This window comes from Hypomesus nipponensis, chromosome 13 (genome assembly GCF_054491055.1).
Source record: "Hypomesus nipponensis isolate SF chromosome 13, ASM5449105v1, whole genome shotgun sequence".
NCBI lineage: Eukaryota > Metazoa > Chordata > Actinopteri > Osmeriformes > Osmeridae > Hypomesus > Hypomesus nipponensis.
The window spans coordinates 15,804,408-15,820,831 of record NC_140373.1 but is presented as its reverse complement, the minus strand read 5'-3'; the positions used below and the strand labels follow the sequence as shown (position 1 = coordinate 15,820,831).

The following is a 16,424-nucleotide window of genomic DNA, read 5'->3' as shown; positions in this document are numbered from 1 at the left end:
AGATGGAATGAAAAGTACCAATCTGTGCACCACTGTGCAGAGAAACTTCATCATAAGAAGGATTAACAACTTTCAGATAAATTGAACCCTTATCGGATTTGGTCACGGTCCACGCAAATCCAATTGTGGAGTCCTCACGATAGTGAGGCTCGAACACACCTGTATAGCCATTTGGCTGCAAACCCTTATGGGGCGATGCAAGCTTGGCCAAAATGACAGTCTCTGAAAAAGCAGGTATAGTCATGGTGGTAGACACCGTTACATCCACCAGTTTGGGAACTTGTTGATTTAAACTCAAAAAATGTATGGAGTCTCCACCTAGTTCTAGAGTCATGTCCCGCACATTTACCACCATCCTGTGAGTGGATAAGTCCCAACTTAAAATGATTGATTTAAAGCAGTTCCTGATCACCTGGAATGAATGAGACAGGATGCTTCCCCAAAGTTACATTAGCCAATAATGTACCCACTGAATCTAAAGTATCTCCAGAAACAGATGTCAAGGGTATGAACTGTTTCACTAATGGTGTTTGACGTAATGTAGCAGTCGACATTCTAAACTCCTCACTAATAAGAGATACATCAGCCCCACTATCAACAAATGCATGAACTAAGGTGTTTTCAATGACTAGTGGCACATATTGAGTCATAACATCAGTATTCAAAATTACTTGTTTTACATCGCTGTTACCATGGGGCCTATCATTGGCAGTTGGCAAGTGGCCCTCCTTGTCAACTACTTGTAGTTTTCCTGGGTCTGGTATGCACGTGAAGGGGACTGAAAGCGTACGTGGCCCGGGCTTGGTGAGCGGCGACTCTGCCGTTTCATTGAGTAGCCCTCAAACGACTTGTCACCCTGACCAGGATCCATACGGGATGACCGATCTCGATAGTCTCTCTCTGCTCTGTATTGTCCACGTTCTCGGGATCCCCTTGGACTCTGACCATGATAATTCTCACGTTGGTGTGAAGCACTATAGGTCCTATCATCACTACTGTCCCGGTGATCAGATCCACGACGGTCATGAGCGTCATATGCATGTCTGTCATACTTATGTCGCTCGAATGTGCGACCTTGTGCGCACCACCAGAGTAAAACTACACCCCCGGCGTTCTGGAGAAGGACGGCTGTTAGCATATCTCTGCCTACTGACCTCGAGCTGAAGCTGATACACTCTGTCCGACAAACTCTCCAAGGTCCTCTGCAGTGCACTGACATCCCCGGATGTCGCTAAGTTAACCGTCGAAGGAATTGCAGCTGCCGGAGCACAGGAGGAGGCAGGTGAAGTTTGTGGAGGAGCCCTAACAGTGGATTGAGGGAAAAGTCCTGCTGTTGGTGATGACCATAGTTGCGTGTGTGAAGTCATCAGAATCTTGCTGGCCTGATGCGCCCGTTCAATCTGTAGAGCCATTGTAAGAGCAGCATCCAATGTGTTCACGCCTTGTTCATGTATGCAAAGTTGAAGATAAGGTTCTATTCCCGCTATAAAGCGCCTGAATTTTTCTCCGTTCCTTGCATTCACCTCAAATGTGGGAAAAGCCTCATCCACTAAGCGGCTTATGTCAGCAGCAAAAACTTGGAGAGCCTCCCCGGGCAAACGCGTACGAGCGTTCATATAGCTCTGAAAAAGTAGAGAGGTAGATTGTTTGGCCAAAAGCTCCTTTCAGCTTCTCTTTCACCAGTCTGTAGTCTTTCTTTGCATCACTAGGCAAGCTGTCCAAATAACTAAAAGCCGTTCCACCAAGGCAAGTGGGCAGAAGTTTAGCCAGTTTATCATGATCAAAATCTGCACTAGCCTCCACAGTCACTTCAAACCGTCTGCATCAGTGAAGCAAATCTTCTTTCCCATCCCCCATAAAGACAGGCGGGAAATGTCCAGTAAACCGCGGCATGGCCTGTGAAGTATTACGACGCGGTTGAACCCCGTCCGCATCTTCTGCATCCATATCCTCCTCTCTTTGTATGCACCAATGCACAAAACAAAAACTGCAAAACTCGAAACTGCGCGCACACAAAACTTTACTCGTGCAATAAAAAAGAGGTGACGGTGGCACCCAACTGAAAAAAAATGAATGGGTACAAAAACTGCTCGTCACCCCTGTTCCGTCTTCTTCTGTAGCCAAAATGGCACAATCAAGTTATGTCTCTCACCAGTTCCAGCAATCCAACTCCGTGAAGTGCAAACGAAAAACTCAACCACTGTGGAATTCCAGAAGGAAGCCTACGTTGGCATTCAGGAGATTTCAATTTTAGCTACCGGTGTCCGGAATGCCTCAATGCCGCATCCATCCGCGTAGTGCCTGCCAAAAACCTTGCTTACATGCCAAGCATGTCTTCCAAACCCGCTGTCACCAATTATTGTAAAAGGGGTTAAAGAAAGCTTGTTCATAATCCAGTTTTCAACGTAGGTTAGAAAAAAAATGATGCAGGCACATTAAATAAAGCTGTACGAACTTAATTTATTAGCCGAGCAACATTCGTTAACATTCGACCCCGACACCTTTTCTACTCGCGCTCTCTACAGCGCATGTCTCTAATCAACCTCAACTTAATATTTCACTTCCACATTTGTCAAATAAAATACAATCTTTAAAACTCTAATTGTACAAAATATTAAACAGAAAAGTAAATCTCACACTAACACCGGTTAAAATAACACAATAGCCTACTGGGCGTCCGAATATCTGTTAAATATCGAACTTCAAACCAACTTTACCACGGTCATTCACAAGCCTAAAAAACAATACAATCAAAAATCTCTGTCAGTGACTGCACCTTTAACTTGCGCTGGGTAGCCTATGTGCCCCACACATAACTGAACTGCCCGCAATAAAGGTAGTCGAGGTCGTTATCCCAAAAATAGCATTTCGTGGCCACGAATTAGCATTTTGTGATCACTAATTCCAGATGTCATGTCTGGGGCTCTGGGAGTTACAGACCCGAGGGCTATTGCACAAAACAAAGATAAGGGATTAAGTCGGAATATTTAAATTATCCTGGATGAATTTAGCTTTGAATTGGTTGCACGATAGCAGGTTGAATTAAACCCATCCAAGTAACCATGGAGATTTAGTCTTTGCAGCTAGCCTGCTCAGGAGCAGGCTAACAGCATGGCAAAGAATAATTGTGTTAAATCAGCTGCCGCTCTGATCCGAAATAAACGTTTTTAACAGGTATTCCGCTGTCGTCTGAATGTGTTATGTATTTTTTATTAACATGCATTACTTGTCACTATTGCTGTCACAAGTTTAATTTAAACCCTACTATTGCAGTTGTTTAGAAATGGTTGATGAAGTTGCAACTGTGATTTCAATGAAGTCAGTAATGAAGGCGATATAGCCTACAATGCTCAAAAAAATTAAGGGAAGACTAAATTAACACATCCTAGGTCTGAATTAATAAAATAATCTCATTAAATACTTTCTTTGATTCCATTGATAATTGATCATTTTTGTGTGATTTTGTTGTCAACACATTCAACTATGCAAAGAAAAAAGTAGCCTATTTAATGAGATTATTTAATTCATTCAGATTTAAGATGTGTTAGTGTTCCCTTAATTTTTTGGAGCAGTGTATAAAGTCCCATTCACCTGTGTTTCTTACTGCACCATGGCATGCCCATTTCTGAGTTTTGGATGACAAAGCATTGATATTGAAACGTGCTTTCAGACGTGAGTGGTTAAGACATATATAACTGACTTTTATTTGTGTTAATTGTTGTGTGGTTTGAGTTGTATTATTCTCATGTGATGCCTTCTTGTTGCATACAAATTGCCCTTCTGGAGCAAAGAATAAACTGATCTGAAATGACTTCTCATCCATTATGGGCTAAATATGTATTTCCATACGATTTACATGATACCTCAGGCCTTCTGGAGTACAGTGACAGTCTCCTCATCAGCTGCAGAAGCCCCTTCCCATATTGAAGTTTCTTCACCTTGCCATATTGAATAGACTTTGTATTGACAGGATGTGCCAAGCCATATGCTTTTAATGAATAATACCCACTGGATCTTCGTCTGGTGGCAGGAGAGTAACTGTGTCGCTGTTTTAAACCAAGGAAGGCCTGTGCTGGAAGGGATTCAGGGTGGTACAGCTACTGACCACCTGCAAAAACTGCCCTCTTCATGCAAGGTACTTGCAGGCCTTGTGTGTCCAGCGACACAGTTACTCTCCTGCCACCAGACCGTAGTAGAATATGTAGCAGGCATCTTTTAAGTTATTTCTACATACCATTAACAAACTGTTAAGGCACTTACCAGCCTGCAAAATGTTTTTATATTTTATCTTGACTTCTTGCCAGGATCTTTTTTGTCCAGACATGTTTGTTCTGTATGAACATACATTGTAGAAATATATTTAGAATCAGAATTAATAATATATTTTATTTACATAGTGCTTTACATGGTAGGCTCCTCAAAGACACTTAAGAGTAAAACCAGCACATTTAGCACATAAACACAGATACAGCAATACAACCAATACATAAACAAGCATATTAAAAGCAACTAGAGAGCATACAATTTCTGGGGAAATTGTGAGGGTTTGCTTGCGGCTGCCCCAGCTGCCCATACTCTCCTGGTGTTTACATATTTCAAAAAGCATTTAGATGTATGACTGCAGTTCTGGCCATTGTGTTCCCTTGATAATAAGTTTGTAAAAATTACATGCATCACTCAGATGGAGGAGTGGTGATACTGGTTGGTTTGAAGAGAAGGAGGCCAAATGTAGCTCATGAAGATGCAGCGCTAGGTAACTTATTAAATTGTAATCAGATAAACAACTTGTTGGTTGCCTAACAAGAGGAAGACACAGCATCTGCTTCTTCAACTCCTTAATCCTCTCAAGGCAACTGTTGCACCTGGTTATGAGGTTGTAGGCTATGGGACGTCTAATATTGCATTTGTCTATGTGTAGGACCATGTTTCTCAAGTGGTAGGACATATTGATTCATAAAAGCATCTAAATGTATCCTATCAACGTCAATATATTAATGTTTTCTGTTATTTTAAAGTAAGCTCAGAGACGTATGAATGTAGAGTTGCTCGCTATATAGGCCTAGAGTAGCCTACCGGACACCGTGAGCTGAGCTCGCAATGCCTAGCCCTAGCCTACGTGACGCCGCTTTTTATGACACATTTCAAAGATGTAAAGATGGTGTGATTTAACCCTGTAAGACCCCATGGCAGTAGCGGACTGGCCATCAGGAGAATCGGGAGAATACCCGATGGGCCGAAGCACTTTTGGGCCGGAGGGCCGCCGGGAGGGCCGGAGGGCCGCCGGGAGGGCCGCCGGCCCTCCGACCCATAATTTCTTACTACTAATAAAAATGTTGGAAGAAGATTGAGCAACACGGTTTGCCCCTTTCCCCCAGGCCAGTTGGTCATTTCCAAATGAACGTCTATGCAGCCCTTTGTGCCGCTTATATACACAACAGCAACACTGACAGATCGAAAGTTAGCTATAGAGACAATATAAAGATGGAAAACTAGGTGAAGAAACGTAAACGTAATTACCTTCACTACACAATGTTTTACCAATTGGACAAAAGGCTATGTTTGTTTGTTTTACATCAAGCTCAAAAAACTACTTTTCGCTCAAATCAGCCAAAATAATTCGCTCGCATTAAGCGTGGAAGTCCCAAAGCATCACATCAGGCACAGAATTTGCATGCATTAGCAGGGCGCTCGCTGTGGTGGCGTATACGGGACCGGTTCTGGTAGGCTGGTCTGGATCAAAGTCCAGGGCCTATTTTTACTCCAAGTCCGTCCCTGCCCCATGGTTGTAAAATTACAACGGCACTTTGAACGGTCTAATTGCTCTTTTTTTACATTTTGGGTGGCTCTTAAAAGAGCCGTTGTTGTGTGTGCTGTGGCTAGCACAGGAGTCGTCGGAGACCGTCTTGGATGTTTCCCAAGAACACATTGTTTCCAATGTGATCAAGGTGGACACGGTCGGGTCGGTACATCCACACGAAACCGTGTCTTATTTGGGGGTGTTGAATGCTCCCCATCCCACGGTCGGCAAGGAAGTTAGACACGGCTGCGTTGACTCGACATCTTGCCCTGTCGATACCAGAAGCGCTGGTGCTCCTCTGATACCTCCAGACGCAGCGTTCCAGGATATCAGAAAACACCAGCAGAGTGTTTGGGAACATCTCCATGATGGCCCCCAGGTCTCGCTTCATCTGCTTCGTCAGGTCTACCCCGGTCAGTTGGCCGAGGTCATTTCCCCTGACGTGGAGCACCATTATGTCCGGGCTGAGAAGCATGCCACGCTTCTCACGGAGCTTAGGCACAAGGTCTGCCCACCTCATGCCCCTCACCCCTACCCATTCAATATGGCACTCCAGTGTAAGGTCGGGGTACAGTCCGACCTCCTCCGCGTGCCGCGCAAATCAGTAGACCAACGAGCTGCCAACGATCCAGACGTGGGGACGACTTTGGTTTTCCATGGTGTGATATGATCCAACATCCAACATCTGCCTCTTATATACTAGCTGGCTTTCCGATTCTTCTTTTTCAAACAATGCAAGGCTAACATCTGCCTGTTTATTTGCCGCCTGTGTCTGTGTTGTTTTTATTCACAATATTCTCATTGATTGGCCTTGAAGACAAATATAGCTCTCTATTATTTCTGAGACACTCGTCCTATTATGTAATTTTAACGCTCTGAACAGAATCATTTGAGTAATGAGGGCAAGCGCAGGCTTATTGATTACTTAAAAAACGTATTTCATTATGCATGATAGAGGAGCCTAGTTAGAGAAGGATTTAGCAGTTTTATTATTACAAGCCTATTTTATAATAATTTTCAGAGTAACCTCAAACCTTTCTTTTGTTTCTTTGACCTTACATTTTCTTTGAGGGCTTATTGGTCTCGGTTTAACATCATTATTTATAGCGACATCATTACCGGACACTGTTAGCTCGCAATGTAGACAAAGAATGCTCCTGCAACAAAGTTGTTACTTAAATAGCCAGCTAGACCATATGCTAGACGCCCAGCAGAAGTTTGTAGCTAACAAAGAATGCTCGTGCAACAAAGTTGTAACTTGGTAACAAGTAGCCAGCTAGAAACCGAGCAGAAGTTTGTATCCATATAAAGGCCTATATATATAGGCTACTTGATTTGGCTGCAAGATTCGCTGATTTTGAGTGTCTAAGATATGATGGATTCTGATCTGTATCAACAGTCCAGCCATGTAGCTTAGGCTTGTCCGGGAAGAGTGGATTTTTTTTTTTACGGCAGGTCTGGAAGATAAATTTAGTTACACCTGGTTAGAAACACATCGAATTTAATGCAATTTTACACAACACATAAATGATTCAAAAATAAACACCCATCTTTGCTGTATGGAAAGGGTCCCGTGTAAGCTATGGGACGTCTATTGAATTTGTCTATGTGTAGGACAGTGTTTCTCAAGTGGTGGGTCCCGACCCAAAAGTCGATCTCAAGCTGGTGTAGGTCATTCTAATTAATAAAAGCATCTTACTAGATGTTTTATGTTATTTAAAAGTAAGCTCAGAAACGTATGAATGTAAAAGGCATCTTTGTAAACCACTCTGATCTGTTGTAATGTGTAGGCCTATAACTATGTAAACAAAACATTTAACTTACTTGACTGTAAAGAATGACTTTGTATTCTAGCTGACCAACAGCGCAAAGACAACAAAGCTGACAAGATTTAATATATATATAGTGCTATATATATCTGGCTACTACAGTACGGCACTATCTGGTGGCTGGACGAATTGTAAAGTAACCTCCCGAAAGCGGTCTGGAATGGACGACGAAAGGTAGAAAATTAGCTGTAGGATTAACAGCTAGCCTAACTAATTTGTCGTTATACTGTAGCTACCTGCCACTCGTATGTTGTACAGTACTGTAGGCTACCTCCCCAGGCCAAAGCGATCTGGAACGGAAGACTACAAGGTCGCAAGTTAGCTCTAGCTCTAACTTACGGTCTAACACCTTTGGTAACAGATAGTAGCAGAGCTGTGCCGGTGTAACAGCTAGAGCTAACTTCTCTGTGAAAATAGGAGACCGTTTACACCGTTGTCAAAAGTAAAGCTAGACTAGCTAACTAGCTCTACAGTAGCTATAATCATCAGCGTACATATTTCACGAGTGTTTCGTATCACAATTTTAAATGAGTAAATGGTTATCACCATGGCTAGTCAAATCGTTAACTTGTAATCTAATAAAATAATAAATCCAAAAACGAAAATGTATTTGTGAGGAATGTTTAATTAACGATTGAAAACAGATGTAACATTATGTTGTATGTATGCCCTGTGTCGCCCGGGCAACAGAGGCTATGTCATGATGACTCATGATGCTAACGCATCAGCTGCAGCTCCACTCTTTCCAAAAATAGATGTACTAGCTTAATAACAATTCGTACATCATATTATACACTACATTTCATAATTTTGTTTTATGACAATGTTAAATGAGTAAATGGTTCACCCTGGCCTCTTTGCTTGTAGCGTTTTCTAGTTAGCCTATCATCTCCCAGAAGTCAACAAGCTGCTAAACTAATGTTCTGCAACAGGTAGTCACGCGTGTTTTCGTGACGTTAGCAACGTCAGTGACTGTGGCTAGCAAGTTAGCCACCGTTAGCTTCACTTTTCACCACAAAAACGTAATTTCTACTTACACCGTGCAACAGAACGTAAATCCCAATACAAGCAACTCAATGACTACTAAACGAAACGTTTGACACCGAGGTTGTCTATGTAGTCCAAATATTAACAAAGTTTTAGGGGGGCAAAAAGAAATAATAATAATATATATGTGAGATAACAATGGCTTGTGCTCGCCGAAGGCAAGCACACCCCAATTACAGTGTACAACCTTCTTAGTAAGTAGATTTCTATCATTACGCTTTCAGTCAGTCCGCGATTGTCTGCCAGGCTTTTCTCTCTGTTTAATAACAGCAGCCGTATTTCCTTTTTTACATTTATGTTTCACTGTGCTTCAATTTACGTAATGAGTTGCTGCTTCCCAGTTAACACATGACGTTGCCACAACGTTGCCAGTAAGTGCTCGGTTGGTAACCCGTGACGTTACCTTCTGGCAACGTTATAAAGGGAATGTTGCCAGTTGGTCCCATGGACAACGTTGCCACGACGTTGCCCCTTGGTCGGCCGGTTACGTTATTTTTAGACCCGTGGACAACGTTGCCGCGACTTCGCCCCTTGGTCAGCTGGTTACGTTATTTTTGGTCCCATGGACAACATTGCCGCAACGTTGTACCTTGGTTGGCTGTTTACGTTAGTTTTGGTCCCGTTGACAACGTTGCCGCGACGTTGTACCTGGGTCGGCTAAATACGTTAGTTTTGGAACCATGGGCTAAGTTGCCGTTAAGTGGCTCTTTGGTCGCAGGACAACGGATCTCGAGTGCAATATCGTGGTTTATCCAGAGATGGAGAGATCACACTGGACTGATCTCAGTTCTTACACTTTTGTAAAGTAGCCATAGTCTACAAGAATTTCAATCACACACAATATTAAATGTTGCACGTATAAATGTAGACAATGCATGTAAATGTGCAGCTCAGCCCCAGAATGTTATTGGTCATCAATTTTCTCATATGCAGAAACATAGCTTTAATAAATAAAAGAAAATTTGGAATATAATTTAGTCTTTCATTCTTTACTATAAACATGTACAAAAGCAATCAATGTGTAATGTGTAACATGATTAAGCAAACATTCTTTGTATAGCACACCAAAGACCGGGGTTGGTTGGCTACAGGGGTTGGTTGACACACAGCATTTTTTGGTCGTTTTGAAGGTCACAGAAACAAAATTGTAACATCAAAATGTTTGCTTTCTCGACCTGCACTCATCTACTACGTTAAAACATCTGCAAATCACGAACTGTTTTGGTGAGGGTAACATTTCACTTTTATAGTGTCAAAAGCAAAAAAATTGTCTGTGGACTAAATGTATTATAAAACTGTGTCTGCTAGAGATATATATGAAAAAATACATGTAGTTAATAGACATGGGAATCAGCTACATTTTCATTTAAAATGTGAAAGTTTGTGATGAGTAATGGTAGCTAGCCAACATAATTTAATCACAAAATTGGGTTAAATTTGGGAGGGGTTGGTTGGCACAGTGATTTTGAAGATATGTTGGGGTTATTGTCCCTTTTAAATGTTGTCTAATGGGAACATTGTTGTCAACATTCCATTCTTCAGTCTTTTTGCCTAATCCTGAGGTTTAGGGTTAATATATACATTCCTTCTAATAAATTGCATGAAACATGTTATAGAATGATTAATTGGTTAAACTCTTTTATTCAATGTTCAAATTGTTTATATTGCTTGCTTCATTTTGTGTAACTATAGCATTTTAACATTGTGCCAACCAACCCCATATTGTGTGCCAACCAACCCCGTGATGGGGCTGGTTGGCACAAATGCACAACATGACTTTAATCTCAAATCACAACATTTTAGAAAATATTTATGTACTTGTAAACATATTTAATTATAGCTTAGATCATGTTTCATTTGCTGCTGGTTAGAATATTCTATCATAAATGATGGCAGAGAAAGGTGGCAGAGAGTGAAAAGTGTGCCAACCAACCCCGGTCTCCCTATGACACACAATGCAAATTTGTGCTCCAATACTTTTGTAATACAAAATTGTTAAATGTGACCAAAAGGTAAGCAACTCCTAAGAGTTTCATTTCCAAAGACAAGTCATCACAGAATATTACAATTCTTCCTTAGCAAACCTGCCCCTCAGTCTGCCCCTGAGCAACAACTTTGCGCATGCCCATTTCAACGCATGGCTGAAACTGGGGTTCCTCAACAGATTTTGCAGGGGTCCCGACATCTTTCACGCTTTGGATTTTACCTGGAAATAAGTTACTTGAAAGGTGAGTTTCTTTACAGAAATAGTTCTAAATATATAAATATATTTTCAGTAATTGAATGGGGCATATAGGTTTGAAACTGAGGCTATTTAGCCTGTTTATGTGCTATCAGATTTACATTGTTAACGTTAGGATTTTGCTAGCTAGGTTAAACCCTCCAGAAAGTTATGTTGAAACACTGAAAATGTATCTCTGGAAGGTGAGCGAGGCTCTTCAGCAGGGGTGAGAGACAGTGGTAGCTTTTCAGCTGTCTGCTCCGGTGGCTCTGTATGCTTCGGTGGCTCAGTCCACAATTCATCACGCATCCAGTGGTGTGGACGGTTGGCGGCTGGAATGCTTGCACAAAGATGTTGGCTGTTGCGGCGGTACTCCTTGTTTCCACTATCCACAACATAGAATCTCGGGGAACTGTGCTGTCTGACCACAACCGCGGGTGTCCATGTGTGGCTACCGGGATGAGGCTGCATCCTGACATCCTTTCCGGGCTCGAGAGCAACACAAGGTTTGCCTGCTCTTGCGGTCATAATAGTACTTTTGATAGTCCTTAGTCTGATCTAGCAGGCGCTTTACTCTCAGTGGGTCGTAGGCCTTTGGTGCAAGGAGCTCACTTGCCGTAGGCAGCATGTTGCGTGGCCTCCTTCCCATGAGCAGTTGGGCTGGTGAAAGGCTTACTGACTTAAGGGGAGTAGTTCTGTAGTCCAACAGTGCAAGATGTTTGTCTGGTGCCTTGCGCCAGAGCCTCTTCACAGTTTGCACTGCACGCCCCTGCTTCACAGTTGGAGTGTGGTGTGTGTGGAGAAGACGTTACGTGTTGGATGCCGTAAGCCTTGCAGAAGTCTTTGAACTCCTCTTAGGAGTACTGTGGGCCATTGTCAGTTTGCATTGTCGCAGGAATGCCGTGCCTGCCGAACTGCTCCTTCAGTGTCTCTATGACAGTGCGACTGCGTGTGTCTCTCAGTCCGTCCACTTCAATGAACTTAGAGTAATAGTCTACAAGCAGCATGTACTGTTTCCCCTCAAACTCAAAGAGGTCTGATGCTACTTCCTCAAAGGGAAGTCCAGGCGTTTTTGTTGGTTTGAGTGGTAGTCTTGGCAGTTTATTCTGGAAGTCAGCACACAAACTGCAGTTTCTGACTGTTTCTTCAATTTGTGCACTCATACCTGGCCAGTAGAGGGCCTCACCAGCTCGATGTTCACTATCCCCAAGTGTGATTGGTGGATGAGCTTCAACATGTGCTCACGCATGGTGGGGGGCACTACTATTCGAAGGCCTTTCAAGACGATTCCATCAGACCATGCGAGTTGACTCCTTGAGTCCCAATATGGCTGAACAGGAACAGGCACCTTGCGTCTGTGCTCCGGCCAGCCACGCTGAATGACTTGTTGGAGGCAGCTGAGCTCTTCCTTTGTGCGTGAATGCAGTTATAAATACTTCTGATCACTGACTGAGACAAAGTTCAGCATGGAGATGCACTCTAATCCACTCATCTCTGGTGTGCTCTCGGATAACTGTGCTCTGGACAGTGTGTCTGGAAGCTCCATGTCTTTTCCTCTACTATACTTCACAGTTAGATCATACCACTGCAAGCGAAGACGCATCCTCTGGATCTGCGTTTGTGTGGACAACAGGGATTTTTTGAAGATGTCTTCAAAAGGTTTGTGATCGTTGTATACCGTGACATGTGTTCAATATGTAGTTGTGGAACTTGGTGCAGGCATGGACAATGGAGAGTGTCTCCTTCTCAATTTGCGCATAGCGTGTTTCTGCGTCAGTAAGTGAGGAAAAGGCAACGGGCTGGTCATCTGGCAGCAGGACTGCTCCTAGTCAGTCCACTGCTGCTGGCATCAGAGAATATCACAACAGGCTTTGCTGGATCAAAATACTTCAGCACTGGAGGATGTGTGCACAACTCTCTCAGCTTGTCAAATGCCTGCTGCTGAGCTGGCTGCCACGCAAACTCTACATCTCTCTTGAGGAGCTGGCACAGCGGTGCGTCTACTTCACTGAGGTTAGGTATAAACTTCGACAGGAAGCGATGGACACCTTCTTTATCCACCGGTGGTGGCATGTCCCGGACAGCTTCCACTTTTGCTGGGTCAGGCCTCAGACCATCAGCTGTGATCAGGTGTCCCACATATAGCACTGATGGCTGGCGTATGTGGCATTTGCTGAAGTTAAGCCTCAGGTTATAGCTTGTTGCTCTCTCGACCACTCTACGTAGGATTGCGTTGTGTTCCTCTACAGTGGGGGCAGCTATAAGGATGTCGTCCATCACGCTTATAGCTCCCACGATGCCCTCAAGCATCTGGTCCATGATGCGCTGATAGATTTTGGGTGCGCATTTGATACCAAAAGGGAGTCTAAGCCATCTAAATCGACCTATTGGTGTATTGAAGGTTGTGAGGAAGGACGACTGATCATCCATCTCTATCTGCAAGAAGCCAGATTTAGCATCCAGGACTGAGAAGACATTGGCACCTGGTATCATTGAGACAACCTCTTCTACGGTGCGCATGGGGTGGTGTTCTCTTTTTATAACTTTATTCAAGTCGCTTGGATCTATGCAGATTCTAACCTTGCCATTCCTTACTGCAGCAACCATGGAACTCAACCACTCAGTAGGCTGTTCAACTTTGGTAATGTAGCCATCTTTTTCCATTTCACACAGTTTTTCTACTATCTTTCCTCTGAGAGCAGCTGGTTATCTGCGTACAGGATGGACAGCACATTTTGCACCTGGTTCGAGCTTTATGGTGGATTTACCTGGCATTGTTCCAGTGGTACATGTCAGTTCTGGGAACTCCTCAAGTCCAGCAGGAACACTGTTCCGGTCTTGTCTGGGTTCCTTATGTAGTACTTTTGGGCGCTTTCCAGCAAATCAAGGCGCACGATCAGTCCTAGCGCCTCCTCTGTCGCACCACTGAGAACATTCTTTTGGGCAATGTCCACTATTTCAAACTCTGCGCTCACTTTACACTTTGTTGACTCAATTTGCAGACTAACAGAGGCTATGGGCTTTAGCCTGTGATTGGAGTATGAACGAAGCACTATCTCAGAGCGCTGTAGCTCACCTTTGTGGGCGAGCGACTGGTAGCTATTTAGCGTTAACGTGTTGCATTTGGCGCCTGTATCGATTTGGAATATCACTTCTTTAGACAGAATTTCCAATTTTACCACCCATTTGTCAACAATGGGGTCAGCAAGTTGCATCAGACATACTCAGAATTTCTTCATCGTCCGGAGAATCTTGGTTTGCCTCAATAGTTACAGCGCTTACTGCACGCTTGTGACACACTGCCACCCAATGGTTTGGTTTGTGACAGTATGAACAAACAGAGCCTTTTGCTGGGCACTTGCCTTGGTTCCACTTGTGCTGTGGGTCTTTTCCACACCTTGTGCAGTTTTTTGTTGAACTGACTGATGTTTCTTTTCATGTAAAGTTTCCCATGTTGTGCATTCTGTTACTTGGTAGGAAGTGCTTCGGTCTAACGGACACTGCTGACTTTTGTGAATCCTCATCTCTGACGATCTTCATCTGTTTTTGTGAAGTTTCAAACTGCTGAGGTATTCCTATGGCTTTGTTTAACGTGAGGTCGTCGCCTCTCTCGAGTAGCCGCTCTTGGACTCGTTTCTCTCTCACTCCCGCGATTATGGCGTCAACTAGCATGTCGTCGGGGTCAGTATACTCACAGTCCATTAGAATTAGCCTCAAATCCTTCAGGAAGTTATCAAAACTTTCGGTTGGCCCTTGTTTCCTTTGTTTGAAACGGTGCCTGGCTATCCTTTAGTTTTTTCTGGGTCTGATATAATTGGCACATTTATCCAATACCTTAGCCGGATCTTCTTTTTCTCCTTCACCCTAGGCTAGCGTCTTGTCGACTTCTCTGCCCTGTTCCCCGATCCACGTACCTAGCCAGCCTGCCTGTCACTTAGCTGCTAGGTCGGAGAGGGGACCATCGAAGACGAACGTGACGTGACTTCGGAATCTTTCAAACTCTTGATTCAAATCAGAAGCGTCCCAATCAATCTTGGGATGTTCGAACTGCGACAAAGCTGTTTCTTTTTTGGGCAGTTTTATTTCTTATTTGGTTCTTTAAAGACTCCTGACACCATGTAATGCACTCCAGTCAACGTACGTGCTTATAGCTTCGATCATGCCAACTTTATTGTGTCTGCGCATGCGTCACACATACAGTACTATGGGTAAAGAATTTGTAAAACATTAGTACAGAACAGACTGTAGCCACGGGAGTAAATCAAACTCAATACGTTACAGAACCAGCGAGAGGTTCTCCTATACAGGCAACGACGACGTGGCCCAAACACAGGCTGAACTCCAAGACCTTGAGGAGCACCTTCAGGTGCTGGAGTTCCGAAAGAGAGTGGTTGGTGTTTTGAGATGCCATGAACTATGGCTTACACACAGCGTTCAACGCTCAAATTGGTGCTAACAATAAGTTCATGACTTCTATTGCAGATGCTGTGATGAAGTGGAAGACGGGACGGGGAGAGGAGGCTGTGGAGCTCCTCATAGCGTAGACGGGACGGGGAGAGGAGGCTGTGGAGCTCCTCATAGCGTAGACACTCCAACACGCCCCAGCCAGGTGAATGAATCATGATTGCAGCTTCCATATCCAACCTTTCACATGGCTATGTGACAAACTAGAATCCCATAATCTTTTTTTGATGATGTATATTATTCTAGATGTGATTTTTAATGACTTGTATAGCCCCTTTCACACGTGCAATTATGTTGATAGGACACTAACTTATTTTGTGCTTTTGTCAGGGCCAACAGACAGGACCTGTAGCGGGGACTGGCACAAGATTTTAATTCACTGTTTGGCATTTTGTTTGAAATAAAATGACAATGTTACATGGAAATGTGGCCTTGTTTATGATTAGCTTAAGTTAGGCTACACACCATACAAACAGTCCTCCTGAAGTTGGCTATATGTAGCCTATTACACAAGAACACGTAGCATTTGGGGCAAATTAGGTCTGCATCTGGTTTGCAAACGTGCAACCGAATAAGCCGCGATGAGCGGATCACACTAACTCCAGCTGCGCTTTTTCAGTTATCCTGGATTTCTTTATTCTACTTTTGTGCAATAGCCCCCCGAAGACTTGAAATAAAAAGCGTGCGTGTCATGTTGACATTGGTGACAAACAACAAGCTTGAAAAAATATTCACAGCTTGCTATCGCAGACTAGTATACTTGGAGGACCCCTCCCCCCCACACACTCATATTTTTATTGCAGATCTACACAAATCACACAAATGACCTATTTCGGATCAAAAACAGCGAATTTCGCCGAAAGGTGACGAGTTTGCACCCCTGATGTTCAGACCACAATCACCTTGACATGTCAAATTAGGACTGAATTACAGCTGTTTAAACTTGGGCCAATTCTGACAACCGCCTGCCACAGGAAAAACTGCTTATATTTTTACCCAGTAACTGAACTCTGATTTCCAGCACTGAGAATAGCTCATTAGGATAAGTTGGTGTCTTGGCAACGTC

General features: G+C 43.4%; 1 protein-coding gene across 1 annotated transcript in view; it reads left to right on the top strand.

The window, feature by feature from the left end:
* The window catches only part of LOC146260420 (inactive carboxypeptidase-like protein X2), a 147,593-nt gene that overhangs the window by 92,593 nt on the left and 38,576 nt on the right, over positions 1-16,424 (top strand).